At 41.3% G+C, this 19,280-nt stretch overlaps 1 protein-coding gene across 10 annotated transcripts in view; it reads left to right on the forward strand.

Moving 5' to 3' along the window:
* The window catches only part of LOC139609892 (beta-1,3-galactosyltransferase 1-like), a 116,912-nt gene that overhangs the window by 63,195 nt on the left and 34,437 nt on the right, over positions 1 to 19,280 (forward strand). For 3 of the 10 annotated variants that reach the window (XM_071464934.1, XM_071464929.1, XM_071464935.1), the window contains one exon: positions 3,578 to 3,781. The exons of 4 other annotated variants lie outside the window; for them this stretch is intronic. The gene's annotated coding sequence lies outside the window, so the exon portion shown is untranslated. Of the gene's footprint in view, positions 1 to 3,577; positions 3,782 to 9,325; positions 9,447 to 19,280 lie in introns of all 10 variants that reach the window. 3 more of the 10 variants (XM_071464930.1, XM_071464928.1, XM_071464932.1) reach the window with 1 other exon arrangement.

Genomic DNA, 19,280 nt, shown 5'->3' on the forward strand with positions numbered 1-19,280 from the left:
TTTGTTTCGCTGCTTCGACTGAACTGGGAAAGAAAAGAAAGTCTAAACTTTCAAAGTTTTCTGGACGTAAGCACTCCGCCACACATGCTTACTCTCCACTCCTATCCGTGGGAGTGCAGGCTTTGTAGCCATCTCTGGTGGCTCAAAGTGGGTTGTATAGCATACTAAGTACTTTGTGTCGGTGGTGTGTTATGTAAAAGTAATTGTAGGGCTAATTTCAGCGTAAAGGGGCTTTGCTGTGGCACAGCTGTGGGCATGTGCATGCACACTTTTAGTTGAAGTGACACTTTTTCTTGCAGTTATTTTAACTCTGACTGGAAATAGACTGACAAGAGACAAACCAGCAGAAAATATCAAGCTTGCACTAATCAGAGATCGCTGTGCTAACCATGGATTTTCCAGTGTTGACGAATCAGATCTAATAGATCATTTGTAGGTGAGCTGGCCACCATTTTTGGTATTGGTAAATGTTGGGCTTAATCCAAAGATAGTCAATTTTTAGTGTTAGAAAACCCAAAAATAAAGAGGATCAAATCCTCATGTTTCAATGGTTTGAATGGTTTTTAGTGTCATTGCTTGAAAAATTGATTATGTCAAATTACTAAATAATATGCAAATATTTTTGAATTTTAGCTAATTTCAGCTCTTGCTAAATGATTACAGAAAATATTTACAAGTAAACAGGCAAACGGATAAGAACCTGGTTGCCAGTCAAGCCAGGCAGATCGTGGTTGAGTGTCAGGACACTGTGGTGTTGTGGCACCTGGAGACAAAATGAGAGCCAGCTCTGGCCCATGTGTGGCTGCCAGTTTTGGTTAGGTTTTCCGCATGTGGTCTTTGAACTTTGTAACAACATTTTCGCACAAGAACATCCACTGTCGCAGCTGTAGCAACACCATCTCCAAGTCTGAATCCAAGGTGATGTTCAGCCCCCAGTGCAAACCCAAACATATTCAGTTTACTGTGATATAAACCACAGGAAACATACGTGGAATTTTAGCTTAAAAAGGGACTTAAACAATCAAAATAGTTGATTGATTTTCTGAAGGAGCATGGTTATGGCTACTTATAAGGCAAATGTCAGTTTCATGTCTGGGATGTGACTTAACAGAGGTGTAGAATTTTCAAATATACATCGAATTAAAGGTCCTATATTTTACACTTTTTCCTGTGTTTTATCTGAACCATTGATATCCATAAGATATATATTTGTAGATTTAAGTACAAAAACACATCTTGATGTGTGTGTGTGTGTGTGTGTGTGTGTGTGTGTGTGCGTGTGTGTGTGTGTGTGTGTATATATATATATATCTCGTTTTACATCTCCTCTCTCAGGCTTCTCAAATGAGAAGAGAGGCCCTGAGACTCTATGCACAATGACATGTAGTAAATACAAATCTGTGTGAAGGTCAAGCTGTCGCTGTCAAATGTAAGTGCAAGCTTACATCAGTGCTGTTCTGTGATGAATACTGTAGAGATGATGTAAAAATGTACAATATGTGCAGTTAACACAGGTAGATACAAACACGTCTTTGTCCAGCGTCCTGTGTCTGGTGTGTTTGGTTCTGGCACATCATTTATATTGTGTCCTGTAACCAGGCGAGCTGGATTCAGACAGCTGCTGGGCTGAGCTGTTGTGGCTGCCTGGGATTGTATAACTGGCACTTGATTGATGGATAGGCATTTAATTCACCCAAGAATGAAATTCACTTGTCACAATTATAGCTGCCCCCTTTCACAATCGCTCAGCCTGTTATAGCATAAGAGCACATAACACATCATTCATAGAAACACTGCGTCCTCCTCCTCTGCAGTTTCCTCTGTGTATCTGTAGCCTGTGTTTCACAAAGGCAGGCATTTATTTTGTGTTTGTGAGCAGCCAGAAAAGAGAGGAGTTCAAGGACTCAACAAGGGCTCAAGTCCCCGGGGGCCCCCCCACAGAGACAATGATGACTCTCCTCCCACCCCCACACGCACCCACCTACCTGCCTCCTTCCTGTCCTCCATTTTGATCCTGAGCAACCAGGTCCGCTCTGACCTTGCAGCGATGGCAAATGTGCACCGCTCCTCTCACAGCTACAGGAGGAGAAACGCCTGCAGCTGACAGACCAACACGAGGAGGACGTGCACGAACACACACAGACACGGCCTCACATACACATCCAGTCAAGCGCCAACACACACACACACACACACTCAAAGAGTACATCTGCAGTGGGACACGGTTTCTAGGCCCCCCCCCCATCCCATCCCATCTCCCCACGGGAGCTCCCTATCATCACAGGGTCCAGCAGTCAACATAACCCCTAGACAGCTCTGCCATTCAGCACTCTCTCCTCTGCCTCCCCACCCCTCACACCTTCAGCATAATAAGTCTTTGCAGCAGCCACACCATGGCACTGTGTGACCCCCTCCGTCATCAGCGGTGTAACCCCCACCCCTGCTCCTGGGCGAGACCAATTTACAATCTGCCTGCCTCGACACTGCCTCCCGGCCGTCTGCGCCGCCATGCCGCCGTTCGCTCTGTTGTTTATTTATGACCCCTGGCCCTTCAGTGAAGGGCATTATGAAAGGGATTACACACCCAAACGGCTTGGCTCAGACCCCACTCTCATTACTAACAGCTTGTCCAGGAAGATAGGGGAGGACTCAGACAGGGAGTGAGAGATTATAGAGGTGTTGGGCTGTTTGATCACTCTGTAAACTGAATGTATGTGCTCTCCGTGGGAGAAGAGGTTTGTCTTTCAAGGGACACCTGAAAATACGCAGTGCAGTGTGGGCCCCTGTTGCGAATGTGGCTGTAATAGAAGTGGAAATGGCAAAAGGGACTCCAGAGTCCCAGCTGCCAGGAAGGACACAACGCCCCGGAGAGAAGTGGAGAAGGAGGAGGAGTGTTGGTGATGCTACGAGGACTGAGTTTTTCTCACCTTTGCACGTTCATTCACTGTAGCAAAAGAATGAGATGCAGCAAACCTGCCACACACAGAGGAATCAGGAGTCAGGCCATGTCTACACTACTGTGTTTTGCTTTAAAACGCATCACCTTTGCTACGTTCATGCCTGCCGTCCACAGAACTCCGGAGTTTCAGAGACTTTTGGAAATGCTGCTGACCCCGTTTAAGTTTGAAAACTGCGTTGTTCTTGTCTGGACGTGCAAAAACTGAGACCTATGGAAACGATGACGTAGACACCCCCTGATTGGGTCTCATTAGCCTCTACTACCAGTGGTGAAAGCAACGCGGATAACGAATGACAAGCGTTACTGACCTTGTTGTCTCAGGTAGCAGCTGTTGTGCAGTTAAATCCTGCATTTCTTCGCTGTTCCTTGTTTGTGGTATTTTCCGCAGCCAATCAACAGCTTCCAGTCCACACTGAACGGGTATGACCATGAATGGTCATGGGAACTGTGTTTTCAGCTGTGATATTATGGACGGAGATCGTTTTAAAACACTGTTTTCAAATGAAAAAACGCAGTGTGGACGTAGCCTAATATTATCACATGTTTAATGCTAATTGTGTAAAATATTTTTATTCCATCCATCCGTTTTATTCTACTTCTACTACTTCTTCTATGCAGGGTTGGGTTGCGGTGGTGGCAGGTCAGATAGCAATGTTTTCCACCTCATTCTGGGGGATCATGGACGTTCCCGGGCCAGAAGACCAACGGAAGGAGGCATATTCACCGGACGTCCAACCTCCACTCAACACCGGTGGTAGAAACTAATTTCAACTGCTTGAAATCCAAATTCTTGCGGTCACTACCCAAAGCTCATGACCACAGGTGAGCCAGCCTGGTCTGGGATAACTCCCACATTTACTGCTGGTGCTGCACCGATCCACCTGTCAATCTCACACTTCATCCTACCCCCACTCGTGAGCAAGACCCCAAGATACTTCAACACCTTGACTTCAGACAGAAACTCCATCCCAGCCTGGAGAGGGCAATCCACCACAGCCTCAGATAAAGCATATTTAGTTCGTAAATATATCCATCTTTTGATCAGTTATGTATTTTTGCCTCCCAAGAAGGGTCAGAAAAATGCAGGTTTCAGCTGCATTCTTGACCTAATGACTATATTTTGTTCTTGTTTGAGAAATTTATACAACTTAAGTCTTTTCACACCTATTTCCAAAGCCACCGGCTGAGTCAAAGGTACATGGTGCTCAAGGCTGGAAACAAGGCTGCCGCTGAGAAGCTGACATTTTAGAAATACAAAGTTTCCACCTGACGGGGTTCACAAAAGACGACGGCCTTGTACACGTTGGCAGATTTTACCTTTCGGAGCCTTTTCAGTTTAGCAGCTTTTATGTGCACACAAACACGCACAGAATGCTAAAAAAAAAAACAATGTAACACTCATCAGCACAGTGTTAAGTGGTTGCTGTTGGTAATTCAGGCAGGTGTGAGCTGAGGTTTGCTCCTATTCACATCCTCATAGACAACAAATCTTTCAAATAAAGGCACCGACAGTGCAGTGAGCACAACAAAATCTGGAAATGAGTTTGAGTCACGTTCAAAAGCAGCAGGTGACAGATTGTTGTAAACTTTTTTTTGTATGTGTGTGTGTGTGTGTGTGTGTGTGTGTGTGTGTACATGACGCAAACAAACTTTATCTTTTGTATTATTTTGACTATTCTGGCATTCAGCTTTGATTTAAATCCACCAGGAGAAAGGGGGATGCTATTTATACAGAGATTAGAGATCAGAGAGACTCTAAAGGTGGTGTGTGTGTGTGTGTGTGTGTGTGTGTGTGTGTGTGTGTGTGTGTGTGTGTGTGTGTGTGTGTGTGTGTGTGTGTGTGTGTGTGTGTGGGTGGCTGTGATGTGTGCTGGCAGCATGACTTGCAGCAGGTGGGTGCATGCAGCACAGTAACAGTACATTAAAGTAAATGGCCAGCACTAGTTTTACCTGTTTAATGCTACCCGCTGCACTGCAGGGTTAGACTCCTACCCTGTGGCTGGCGGATGCTTCAGCGAGCCATCCTCCATGTTTTTCCGCGGTAGGTTACCATGGGACCTTCCGCTGGCGGCGAGCTCAAGGACAGAGCTGGGTATCAAAGCATACAGGAGGTGTGTAGAATCCCCTACCTCCCTCCATTCTCTCTTCTCCTCTTGTTTTTTTTTTTTTTTCCTTTTAACTCACTCACTCGTTCCATCTCCCTTAGTAAAAGTCAAAGAGCGTCGCCGGCTTGGTTCAACGGGAGCTGACAGCGCCAGAAAATCAAGACAAGTCTCTCAATTTCACTTTTCCTGGGTGTGATCAATGTGTGCACGTCTGACCTTCAGCTCCGAGGAGATAGTCAGCTATCATACCCCGCCCTGTATCTCAGTTGAAAGGAGTGGCGCCACTCTGCGTCTCATCCGTCTGTACAAGTGTCCCTCAATGATATTATTTTGCTGTCGGTAAATGAATAAGATTTACAATCAGTGGTAACTTATTTAGTGCAGATGGACGCATGACAGATACTGTCAGTCATTCATTTATTTCTGTGCAGACTGACAGATTTAAATGCATATACTTGTTGGAAAATGAGGCCATTCATTCATTCATCTATTCATTCTCCTCTCTTACCCTGTAGAGATTTCTTCACTCAGTCTCTGTCAGTCTTTCCTTTAGTAAAATGTAATGACATACAATTTCATGAGAAAATAAATGGGCTCCAAACAAATGGCAGCTTCATTCCAGGGCGACTTATTGCCGTGCCAAACACGATAACACTTATGAAATGTGCGTGCAGACAGGGGCGATGAATAGATTCCCTGGTAAAGTAGCTGTGCATGTGTGATGTGTATCTGGACAGCAACTGTCTGGGAGGGGTGCTGATACTGCCAGGAGTGGTCGGGACATTGAATATTTGCAGAGGACCTGTGTGGAGGTGCGATAGCAATCAGAAGATACAGACAAGGCTGGGAGAAGATGGTTATACATGGGGGGGGGGTGATGATAAGAAAAATGTTCATCTTTCTTGTTGATCGAATCCTGAAATTGTCGTCACGATGGTTAGTGAAAGCACAATTAGTCTAATATGTAGAATCCTACGGTGGCCCTGAGAGCTCAACACACTGTAACATAAGAAAACACAGGGGCTGCGGTTGAAAAGTCTTTTTTTTTTGAGTGAAAATGGGTGAAATGACCCGGAAGTATCTCAGTGGCAGCCATGATAAGAGCTGGTCAAATTCTCTAAATGATAAGGAAAGGAGCCTGAGGGTGTCCTATCTTATCTCCTTTAGCATAGGAAACACTGGACCTTCCTTTACAAAAGGAAAGGAGAAAATGCTGTCCCAACAATTCCTTGCTGCAGCAGCATTTAAAACAGCGGATGATTGTAGTTTTACCATGGTAAACTCACATAAATGTAGAAACAACAGAGCATCTGCTTTATGCTTGTGACTCGATCCAAAACTAATAGAAATCCTTGTTTGATTGTCTGAGCTCCAAATCCATAAATATATAATTCTTCTTTTTCAAATTCAGTTAGGAGTCATCATGAAGAACAAGCATATCATCTTTATATCTCTCCACAGCGCGGTTGTCTTTTCCTAAGTATTTTTCCCAGAATATTCCGTCACATCTTTCTTTGACCTCATGCCGTTTTCCATCGAGGTCAAGGAAAAGTGGTTAGGACAGTGGTTAGGAAAGGAGGGAAGGATTTTTTTTGTTTGTTTGTTTTTGACCGCTGCCATGCACATAGACAAAACACGAGCAAATTCAGAAAACATCTTCATCAATGTGGCTCTCAGGGCCACCGTAGAAATCAGCTGATTTTAGCACCACAAACTTAAACCACAAAAATTCTTACGGCGTGATAATGTTTGGATTTTTCTGACGTAGGTGGTTAAAAAGAATCTCTAAATATCAGCCCATTTAAAATATAATTTAACACATGCAAATAGACAAAACACAAGCAAATTCAGAAAACATATTCATCAGTTTGACAATACATGCACTGCAAATACTCATAACACAACCAAATACAGAAAATAGCTGCAAGTAGCATAGACGACAGCAGAAGTGGGACACATTTGCATGGACATATTATAATCAAAGATATTTAACTGTCTCTGTTGTAATAAATCCATGTATGCTTATTCAGTGCTTTTAACTTTAAAAGTCATAAAGCAGGGTCCCAGCCAGGTTCTGCATTTTTTTTGTGTCCTCTGGAAACGCATTCGTTGTCGTCTGTGCTACTTGCAGCAATTTTCTGTATTTGGTTGTGTTGTGAGTATTTGCTGCACCTGTGTTGTCAAATTGATGTAGATGTTTTCTGTTGTCTATTTGCATGTGTTTTCTTAAGTCGCAGTGCATTGAACTCTCAGGGCCACCGTAGAAATTAGCTTATTTTAGAACAACTAACTCATCAAATTCTTACTTAGAAAAGCCATTAACTACTTAAGCATAATCAACACCCACTCAGTTATTATTTCTCCACACCAGAACACTAAAAATCCTCTGACATATCTTTGAACTCAGACAACAGCCCAGAGCAGTGTAAACGTGTTTGAATCTATGTCATGAACAAATCTGCTGAAAGGCTTTTGGTGAAGATATTTGCTCCAAAATAGCTTGAATAGAATCAACCTACTGATAATATTAGGATTTTCTGATGTAAGTGGTTAAAAAGAATCTCTAAATATCCGCCCATTTAAAATGTAATTAAAAATTTAATATGGAAATGCTATAAAATATTCAGTAATAGTTCATGCGTTGTATCACTCCAGCTATAAGCCCTTCATCTGAGAAGGTTATTGTGCATGAAATGAGAGGAGGGAGTAAAACAAGCTTGGGTGAATAGAAGTGAAAATGATCTGCCTTACAGTGTAATGACCTGCCTATGTAATTTAACGCCGGCTCTGCAGGACACACTTCGTGCTCATGTAACATATACTGCTTTACATCTAGGGTCATGTAAGCCTTTAATGAGTCAGGCACTGTCGAGGTTTTGAATAGTAATTAATTTTTCGCTGAGGGAAAGTTCGCTGTCATGATGCGGGTGTAATTGCACGACTTTTCTTTTTCACCACTTTGCGTTAGATGATTAACTCCCACTTACGGATGGGTTTATAAACACACAGGTGTTGCCTCTTTATTTTCATATACAGGATTGGCTGTTTCCGCGGCAGGCGGTCTGACTCGTCACAGTAGGGAAAGCACAAGTGTACATAATAACATTAACTATGGCACTTTTCTCCTTCAGTGATCCAGTAAGCCATGACAGTGTGACAGTGAGCTAGCATGAACAAAATTAGGACCCTGAGACTGAAGCTGCTAAACAGAATTAGGCTGTCATTCATTTTATTATTTACACCTTTCACACCAAGCTTCACATTATCATTTGGATAGCACGGTCACACTGCTGTTTGCAGTTATTTTCAGGTCTCAGGTCTGTACACACCCAAACGGAGCGCAGAATAGATTTAATCAGGCACAATAACCTGTGAGCATGCACCATGTGTGAGCAAGGCCTTTAAAGTAGGCTTTGTCCCTATAAATCCACTATAGAGTGAGTGGACAGTAACATTGTCAAAGTACAAAGTACATTACTCAAATACTGTACTTATTTTTTCAGTATCTGTACTTAACTTGAGTACTTTGGGGTCTTTTAATCTGATTTTTACTCCCGTACGCTTAAAAGACAAATGACTCCAAAACATTTCTCCAATGTATTTGTTACTTTGAAGCAGCTTTTTACTTAGTGGAATAATTTTTTTTTTTTAATGTCTGAAAATGTGATGGACCATTCACTGTGTTCATCACAGGAGAAAAACCAATCACGGTCAACTCCCACACCGTCAGTCATGTTGTGCTTCGCTGCATCTTTGAACAGCTCAGCTTGAACTCGGCAGTGACCTAACGATACTACGTTAGATAAAGATATGGCAGAAGGTTCTTCACCAGAGCAGTCCATGTTTGAAGTTTTAGAAAGAAAGAAACATTCCTTTCATTTGAAGTGTTTGACTTTCATTGAGGCAGTTGTGTTTTTCTAGCCATTTCTACAGGCCTTAAAGCATATTCCACAACCTTTTTATGATACAGGTTCTTCAGTCAGTCAGTGCATTCAGTTGGTAGATCCAGAATCACATAAAAAAATGAAGGCTGCTCTGAATACTTAAGTATTAACTCATAGTATTGTACAGTGCATCGTGAAAAGAAATGTACAACCAATGGTCACTAACCAAGCAATATATACCATCATGCATTGCACTCACAGTGAAAGAAAAAAAAAATGTTGCGGAGAAAATGTCCTGAGCATTTGTTTTCCATTTAATAATGTCAGTGTGGTTTATTATTTATCCTTTAGTAATATTTTTTTATGTTTTTTGAAAGGAAGAGGAAAAGGTCTTTGAGGAAGTATCCTGTCCCTCTGAGCGGCAATGGGCGGGTAATGACAGACAAAGTGGTGCAGACAGTGGCACGTCGGCTGAATGGACCAAAGAGACATTTACAGGTACATTTACACGCTGCTTAATGTGCTGCAGCTGAGCCGCTAATTAGCTAATTAGCCTGCAAACTGACATTAGCTGTGCACTTTTCCCCGCTGAATGTTTACTGACTTGCTCAACAAGCTAAGGTGCAGTAGACGACGGGCGTTCCGTGAGGTACGGTAGATAGGATGGGAGACATTAGCAGGAAAGAGGGTTGTGTCGGAGGTTTAGCTTGTTACTGCGACAACGGAGTACTGATGAGACTGCTTGAAGCAAACATTTTGGCTTTTGGCTTTATGTACGTCTGCGCTGTAGCAGACAAAAAAAGCTATTTCATTTTAGGCCCAGTTTAGACCTACCAATCTGACAGAGGAGTCCGTTCTCTACAGCGAAATGAGGCTTTCACCATTTGAAATAGTAAAATATTTGTGGATCATTATAAACTGTGTTGGGACTAATCAGACTATGGCAGAGGTGACTAGGTGGTCCTTTAATGTGGCCCAGGATGCATTTGCATCAACGCTGCTTAAAGAATGTGGCCACATGTGGTCTGAGTGATCGGATCTCAAATGCATCCTCAATGCGTCTTGGGTGCGTTTACACCTGAACTTAGAGCTGACCACTTGTGATTGGATCACCAGAGACAAATGCTAATACCTGGTCTGAACAGGGCCTGAGATTCAATTGTTGTTGTTTTTTTTGTCTAATACAGCACAGATGTCATCCTGTGGTTTCCTTCAAAACAAAACTTTCCACCAAAAACTTTTTGTTTCACTTTAAACATTCATGACTAAATGAGCAAGAAAAATACATCCTACCCTGGGGTGCTGTTAATTAATTTGTTGTTTAACTGTCAAAACTCAGCTCATCTGCTCCATGAGGAGTGTGTGGGTTACATTTGATTGACACTGGCCTGGCAACAAAAGCAAAAAAACTGTCATCTGATTCACATATTGAATCCTGATTGGTGCAGCAGTATATGACAAAACATGTTTTTTTTTTTGTTCTATAAACATATTTGACCCAGGTTAGTCCTGCAAAACTTAGAGAGATTGGTAAAATTGCAGATTTTACATGATGGAAGTGTTGATCACTTTAATTACTGTAGGAAAAGAATTGAAGTCTAATTTAGATTTTAAAATATCCACACGCAGAAACACTTATATTATATTTTTGGTGTTGAGTACAACATCTTCATGTAGAGGTAATGAACAAAGGCATTTTTCATTTCACAGGGCCTTCAAATAAACGGATCTCTGTGTGGGAGTAAACTTATTATCTCCAACATTTCATATTCATATTCTTATTCATATTCTTATTCGTACCTGTAGAACAATTTAAATTCCCCACACCAAGTTATTGATGAAGATATTTGCATAATATGTGTCGTCAGTGACGAGGGATCAGTGTGTCCTTCATGACTAGTGTTTCACTCTGCGCCAAAGATAATTAAGAGTTATTAAGACGTTTTCTGCGAGAGCTTTGTTCATTTTCCGTTTCATTTCACCCAAAGCACGAGGTCGGCATTGTCATTCAAATACTCTAACAAGTCACGTTCACTGGCTTTACCATGTCGAGGTTCAAATTGCTCTCATCTCAAAGAATTATGGAGCTCAGAAGTGGTCCGCTAATTGGCGAGACACACCCCCAGGCTACCGTATGGTTTCGCTATTTGACCCCACAGGCTGTTGCAAGTCAGCTGTAAAAATATACTCACATCCGCAGCAGCGCGGAGAATCATCTCTGCTTATTTACATATAAGCGCAAATGCAAAAATGACATAGAATTACAGAGGGCGAGGCGGGGAGAGCAAGCGTGTGATAATGCCTTTGGTCTGAACGAGGCAGTGAATCGGGGAGGTGATTAAGAGTGCAGACGTCAGCGTAAAGCTGGCGCTGCGTCTCGATGGGAAGCTACCTCCTCTGCTGGCCTTTGTTTTCTCTGTGTATGCGCGGGTAAACAGACAGCAGGGACATCCTCGTAGGGGATATGGAGGCTGCCGCGCTGCAACAGCAGATCACAAAACCCAGCGGTGGTTGTCACAGGGGACCGAAATTTTTATCGGCTGAGGTCACAGACTCGTGTACTTCTCCTCCCTCTGCTCCCACTCTCTTGTGGCATCGGCAGAAAGAAAAACCACTTGTTCCACCAGTGTGATATTTCCTTCTCCTAACATGCGCATCTGTCTCCTCTCTCTATTGTTTCCCTTTGTGACTCACTTCATAGTTTAACTATAATTATATAATTCCCCGCTATGCAAATGATACCTCTCCCATGATTCAGTGAGTGTTGCCACCACCTCTCTGGCAAAGTTTTAAGTTCGTCTCCATTGTCATTTATATTCAGCTTCAGGAGTATCGCTGTTATAGCCCATTGAACATATCCTCAGTACCCTCTGCACTCCACACATCCCCGCTGTTAGAATGTAAGAGGAAGTGGGAAATAATTGCAGAGGAACGGCTACAAATTACTGTAATTTTATATTTTTGCTGAACAACAGTGTAAAATTATTATTGGTTTATTTTAAAGCTCAATAGTACAGTACTGTTATTGACATTTCTCATATAAGTAGCAACAATGAACACTGTACAGGCAAAGAAATGTCTGAGTCACAAGAATACAAACACACGGCAGAACACTGGCTGGAAACTGAAAAAGAAACATTTGACAAATGCAAAATGTCACAAATTCTCTTTTCTTTCTCTTCTCCTCTCTTCCTCTGATACGCACACACATACAGGAAAAAAAAAAAACACTTTGATGGCGGTAGTGTGTGTGCTGGAGGCTCTGTCACCTCAATATGACGTACCGTACCTCGCAGCCTCTCATATATTCTCTTTGATGTCACCGGCATGTCAACGTTAGTCCAAACTTCGACGCAGCCACACGTTCAAAGACCAGTCAAACATCCTGTGCAACACCTCAGCAGCTAATGAGCCAAACACGCTCCAGACATCACTCCGGTCTGCGGAGTAATGTCGAGGTTTGGGGGGAAAAAAATCATTTGTGGTCAAGTTTGTAAAGATTATGTTGTTGTTTTTTTATTCACTGTCAAAATTATTATTATTATTAGTGTCTCTAAAAATCACAGGGACTAAAACTTATCAAATGGCGCTCTATTTGATGCTATGCTAACTTAATAGAAATTTATTTTGGCATCCACTCACATTTTTCTGTCCATATGAACTGACAGTTACAGTCATCAGATTTGGAGTTTGATTTATAGATGAGAAATAAGCTTTTATGTGTTTCTCACTTGGTCAGAAATGAGGACAAATACAGTCATATTCTTCTATGACAGATGCAAACAACCTTTCATCAGAAACAAAGTAACACAAATTCTAGGTATTGCTCTGTAATAAATGTAATTAAACTTCATGACTAAATAAACAACAATCACATTTAAAAAAAAAACTCTCAACATTCAAAATTCAGCTAATGCCCTATTCACATATTGCTAAATCCCGATTGGTGCATTGAAACCTGTGACATCACCAATAGGAAGAGCGCTGACAAAAATACAAATACCAAAATATCTCAGCTGAAATCACCAAAACTGTTCCATCTCTGGCAGAAAATTGTATTTTCCTGTCGAACCCAATTGTTCATTGTAAGAAGCTCAATAAAAAAAGTGTATTTTTCTTGTAAATTTCTTTTTAATTGTAAACATGTCCGTCTTGCCATTCTGGGAAAGTGGTCTCAGACTTTTGGAATCCAGTGTATATAAAAAAAAAATATTTACAGGCTTTGGCATGGATATATATTTATGTAACGAATGTTATGTCTACAATATAAGCATACATTCATATTTGTATGGTCTAGACATATACAGCAACATGTGAAATTGTTCCAATTTCTAATTGGACTTTTTACTTTAAATGTACCGTAATTTTGATTGAAACAGAAGTTGGGTTTGCCAAGTTTTTCAGTGGATGTCAATGCAACAATTAGTGCAGTTACTAATTGTGCAATATAATCTGTTTTTTAATTAAACAGAATATTTATTATGTATTTATGTCATTCTCTCTTACCATTTATTCAATGTTTATACTATCTGTCTGTCTATTAATCCATCCATCTGTATATTTAATGAAAGATAAACCCCAGCAGGCATCTGAAATAACAAAACAAATGGTAACTTTTAGTAAGATTGGCCCAGTTTCAGGCTCTAATCAGATTTTTTGTGTCACTTATTTTAATTTATTAACTTATTATACTTGCTGCAGTTGCCCGGTTGATGCCGCCCTGCATCTGGGTTTCAGCTATCAAGCAAATTAGTATAAAGTTATAATAATTCATATAAATGATGGACAAATCCAAAAATCCAAATTGTAATAAATCAGAATGATCTTTTAAAAGCATGAATTTTGTTGTTGTTAGTGTTAGTCTGTGGAGTAAATGACATGCTCTTCTAGTTCCCCTCCAGTCCTGCGTTGTCAGCCTTGGATGTGGTTTTGATTTAGATAGATTGTGTCTTTAACAGAAAAATGGTTTGGTCATTTCTGCTCCAGCTCAGTGCTGTTACATCTCTGTGTCTATGCACCTCTGTTCATACAGTGGGCCACTGTTGTCTGAAGAGACAAAGGAGGTCTCATCTGCTCTGGAGATGACCTGCACTCAACCTGAAACAATTTCTCTTATTGGTTTTATTTGAGAGTTTTAATGCCACGGGGTCTATCTGCAGTTTCTCAGGCCTTTTCAGAGCCGTGATAAATATCTCCGGGAAAGAATGCAATGTAGCTACTGAAAAAACCACCAAGTAAGAGCCAGGGTGAAAGCCAGCTCCTATGTAAAGAGAATAAGAAATATAGCTTTATACTTTATTAGGTCCTACAAATGTCAGCTTTGCAGAGAAGCATGGACTGTTGTGGATGAACCCCATCTCCCCCTGGCCACTGGAGTATTCTTCCTGCCATACACAAACCTTCATGAAGCAACAGTTCACAGGACAAAGTCTGCTGGGGTTTTGCAGCTAAAACACTTATTTTACCTCTGCAGAAATAATTGGCCATTAGTGTATGTGGGGTAAAAGAGCATAATGAAAACACTTTAAACAACACTGTTGTTTGTCTGCACATGGGTGTACATCTCTCCATATCTTTGTTTGTGTGTATCTTTGAGGAAGTAGCATTAGAGAGTGACGCGCACAGTCATTACTACACAGCAGGTTACAGACAGGGCATTAGGCTCTCCTGCAGTGGAGCCTGTGAAATTGTGCTCATTATTGCGTCTCGGTTCAGATCCAGCCCTGATTTGCTCGCCTTTGCATGGCTCCTGGTTATCGTCAAGCGCGGCAGATGAAGAATCAGCCGAGCAAATCTCATTAGGGAAAAGACAAACTTGCGAGAGGAGTTGAGATCAAACTACGAGCAGTAAATATTGACAAAGTAAGACAGCGAGTAAAACTCAGCAGCACTGCTGATACTTGTGCTTGTGACCAGCAGTTTGCCTTTGTTTTCTTGCATTTAAATCTGGCTGACTGCACCGTAGGACCATGCTGTTGTGAAAAATCTGATTTCAGATTAAAAGAAAAAAATAAAACAAAAATAAAACCTGATGTGGAACACAGGCTAATTGAAACCAGTCAAGATCTGTATGATGAAATGTGCATATGGCCTCATTTTATTTAGCTATACACTTATCATCCATCACGATCATCATCATCATCATCATTACCTTATGCCAGTTTGTTAGGAATTGTCTAACCCTAGTTGAGGCTAATCATCATAATTTCTGTTTAATTGTGAAATTATTAAACAAGATCTTTTCATTCAAGACTTTATCAAGCTCGCTGTGCATTTAATTTACAAAGACTTTAATAGATTAATTGTCTGTTCACTAAAGCCTGTCTTTGTAAGCTACTGTTGCTATAGTGCACACTTTTCATTTTAGCATGTCATAATGACAAAGGTGGCAGATTTGCGCACAGTATTTTTTTCTCATTTGAAATGTCAGCTGGTGCCAGCACATTGAATCAGCTCAACTTTTAATGTTTCCTGTTGACTGGTCTTAAACGCACAGTATGTAACTTCTGCAGTGGGGGGGTCTCTTAATCAATAACAGTAACAAAAGATGTATGTATTGTTGCTGGATACATGTAAATATGACATCAACAGATCAACATCCAACAACCAGCAGGTTTTGAGAGTGAGGATGAATCTATTTTCTCATGTAAACTGTTTATGAACCCAGTGTCCCTGTTAATACAGCCCCATGGACACTACCTTAGCATGTGAGGCTGTCGACCCTTGTTATGGTTTAGGGGGGATTAGCCCTCTACTTAAAGGTCCATATTTTACATATTTCCTGTGTTTTATTTAAACTGTTGATATTCATAAGAGGATATATTTGTACTTTTAAGAACCAAAGACTAGTTCACTGCAGTTTTGTGGGTCTCTCTCAGGAGCTCTAGTAACAACAGGTCAGTGAGCCAATCAGAAGAAAGACTCTGATTCTCTCTTCTGATTGGCTGACTGTTTTCTGAGTAATTGAATCAAAATATAGCACATTTCAGGTAAACACTCAGAGAAACCAAATCATGCAAGGTTGGATGGTGGGTCCAGGTGGGCTGAGCTTGGGGCATGGCTGAGAGTGGTGACTGCTTTGTTGTGACATCACATAGTTCCAAAAGTCCTGACGGCTTGTTTTAAGGCTCAGTTTCTGAAAACAGGTTGTGTGCATTTCTCTGTGGACTGAGCACTTTGATGCTTTCACAGTATTAATATAGAACCTAGACCTGCACTATAATCAAAAAAGACATGGACATCTCACTTTAATCAATATGGGACCTTTAAAAGACATTGGGAGAAAGGAACTCCACTGTTTTGGGGGAAAATCGAGCGATATTGACTGAGCCAAGGTAGCTCACCTGTTTTATTTCCCAAGACATCACTGCTGTCTTGGCAACAATAAAGCAGAGCTGACAGGTCTGACTAACTGGGCAGTCAAACCAAAAGTGAGCTCTGACCTCAGGCTGTGTATCACGTGGATCAGCTGTGGTTTCCAGCAGAGAATCTGACTTTTGTAAAAAAAAAAAAAAAAATGTATTCCCTTGAGGTTTTGGACTCAGCAGAGACATGAACACAAACCAAAGTACAGGTGTGTTTTTTTTTTTTTTTATTGGGTCCCCACTATGTTACATATGAACAAGCTGTGTCTATAGTTTAACAGTAAGATACTCTTGACTTTTTCTCAAAGGCTGGTGAGCTCCTGTCATTTCGTTTAATGATGTCCCTATCATAAAGGGCTTGTGTGTAGACGCGGAGAAACACAATTGTTCAAAAATCCCAACAAGTCTGGCTGGCCTTTCTACACGCACTTCAGCACTCAGAGCCAAATGAGGCTTTCCATTTTGGTCACAAACCCCCATGTGCTTTGCCTCTGAAGAGATGCCCATTGTGGCTAAATTTGGAGCGCCCTTTCTTCTTTATGGGTTGAAATACTTTGCTGATATTAACCAGCCTCAATTTGGAGCATTCAAAGACAGAACAACCTTTTCAAGATAAGCATGTATTCTTGGTCTCTCCTCTCTTGCGATCAGCTATACCTCTATCATGTAATTAAATCTAATTGCACATTTGAAGCAGTGCAGCTTGATGGGCTTTGCTAATTGGTCCCACATTAGAAACCATAATTACCTCTGTGGCCACAGGATAATGTGTTTTGCATCATCGTTGTCAATCATTTTAGCCGCAAAGGTATTCAGCATCAGCACCTGCTATGGTCTCTGTCCATTCATGTTTGCATCCACGCATGGATGTGTGCGTTAATAGCATAACATTATGGAAAAGCTGTTGAATTAAAGAGTAAACATGGTTAGAAATATGGCTCCTTTTGAAAAGGGGATTACTGTCGTGGTAGGTGATATCTTTCATGAATGAATGAATCAGTGAATGAATCAATCACCTGATATCATCGCACTTGATTATCTTGACTGTATGCCTCTTCCACCCATAAGTAACACCCAGATGATGATGGTGATAGGGAGAACAAGCAACAAAGTACAGTCATCCTGCTGTTTGTCACTATGTGAAGACTCCTCCGCCTGGAGTGTGTGATAAGATGAACTGTGAAGCACATATCCACGTCTGCACAGAATGGGCTCCTTATCTACAGTATAAAGGTGATAAGGTGTTTTATTTTCAACACACATGCACGATTTCTGCAAAAGCCGGGATTTGTTCCTTTGCAATACTTATACACATGCACTCATTTATTTTATCCTCATAGACATTTGAGTTAAACTGTGTCATAATTAGTGTATGAATTAGGGTAAAAAAAAAAAAAAATTTGTGAGGTCACAGTGACCTTGAACTTAGATCGTTGACCATCAAATTCCAATCAGTTCATCCTTTAGTCCAAGTGAGTGTTTGTTCCAGATGTAATGAAATTTCCCCCTTCACAAGAACGTGAGGTCACCATGACCTTGAACTTTGACCTTTGCCCACCAAAATCTAATCAGTTCATCCTTTTTAAACAGTAAAACAGTAGTTGCCAGTGGCTGCACAGCACAACGTCTCGTGTAAACTAATGTTTTAGAGAAGCAAAGAAGAAATGATTTTCAGGAAAAGTGCAGTTTTAGCCAGGTGTGACACTATCAAGTTTATTAAAGTTGACCTGCGGACATGTTTCAAACTATGTAAAAATACTCTCTACTCTTACTTCCTCATTGAGAATTTCAGGCTCAGGCCTTGGCCCCGCCCACCACCTGCTTGCTCCAGGTCTCCAGGTGAAAGAGCAGAGAGCATCAAGATGGTTAGAGGAGGAAACATCAGAGAGACTCAGCCACATGTTTGAGCCTCAGTCAGACCCAGACTCAGATGAGGAGACTGTTGAGACCAGAATCAGAGACTAGCAGACGGATCAGAGCAGTTAGCACAGTTAGCATCTTTTGTTTATGTTGTTCGTTAGCTTGTAACTGGCAGTGACTGACAGTGTTAGTGGTTGTGCAAATGCAAACTCTTGCTTTCTGTACTGACAAGGTTTCAGGTTTATTTAGCCCCCCCCCCCTCCCCCCATCCCCCCCCCCCCCCCCCATCCCCAGAAGTTGACAGGATTCGTTCCTCAGGTTTGTGACATATGAATCCCCGGCTGTCTGAATCTGTCATTGGTTCACTGCATTTCCAAGTTGGAAATACTCAGTCATGGTGTTGACTGATTATTTCACTCATCATCGTCTTGTCTATATGATGTTTTTTATATAATACATGTTAACAAGGTTAAAAACTTGATTTTCATCAGAGGTGGTCTTTAATAAATTGCATGGTATCTGATCGGTGCATAGACTTGTGTACTGACCGATTCCTGATACAGTGTTTTCGGCAGTATCAGGGCATTTCTGATACAAGCATCAGTATCTGAACAATTCTGCTGCCAGTAGTTCCTCCCTTATAGGACGCTGATTGGTCCAAACCACTGTGGTTCAGTGGCAAGCAAATAGCTTCGAGTCTGGATTCATGCTTGTGAGAAATCCAGATGCCTCACAGGGTTATATACAATAGCTTGTGTTAACCAAACTCCACAATTCTTGACCTAGAGAAGGAGTTCCAGAGAGACTGATTATTGGCTGGTTTCTACCTGATTGTTCTTGTGACTGTGAAAGAGTAAACACACCAGTGTGGATAGTACAACTGCTTCAATTTGTTAAAGTTTAAGTGAACTTTATAGGGAGACCTGGAAGTAAATAGGGCCTCAGGGCTGTATACAAGCAGAATCTCAGATCAATTTCACAGCGGCTCACAGGAGTCACACAGAAAGTTACACTGAAATCACTCGTACCTCAGAGTACGACTGAGTTATTCATGAACACATTAATAATTATCGTGATGTATTGTAGTTTTCTGACAGTTGGGATTTGA

The sequence above is a fragment of the Trachinotus anak genome, unplaced genomic scaffold, assembly GCF_046630095.1.
Source record: "Trachinotus anak isolate AG129_WGS33_773 ecotype Australia unplaced genomic scaffold, CSIRO_AGI_Tana_v1 ptg000026l, whole genome shotgun sequence".
Lineage (NCBI taxonomy): Eukaryota > Metazoa > Chordata > Actinopteri > Carangiformes > Carangidae > Trachinotus > Trachinotus anak.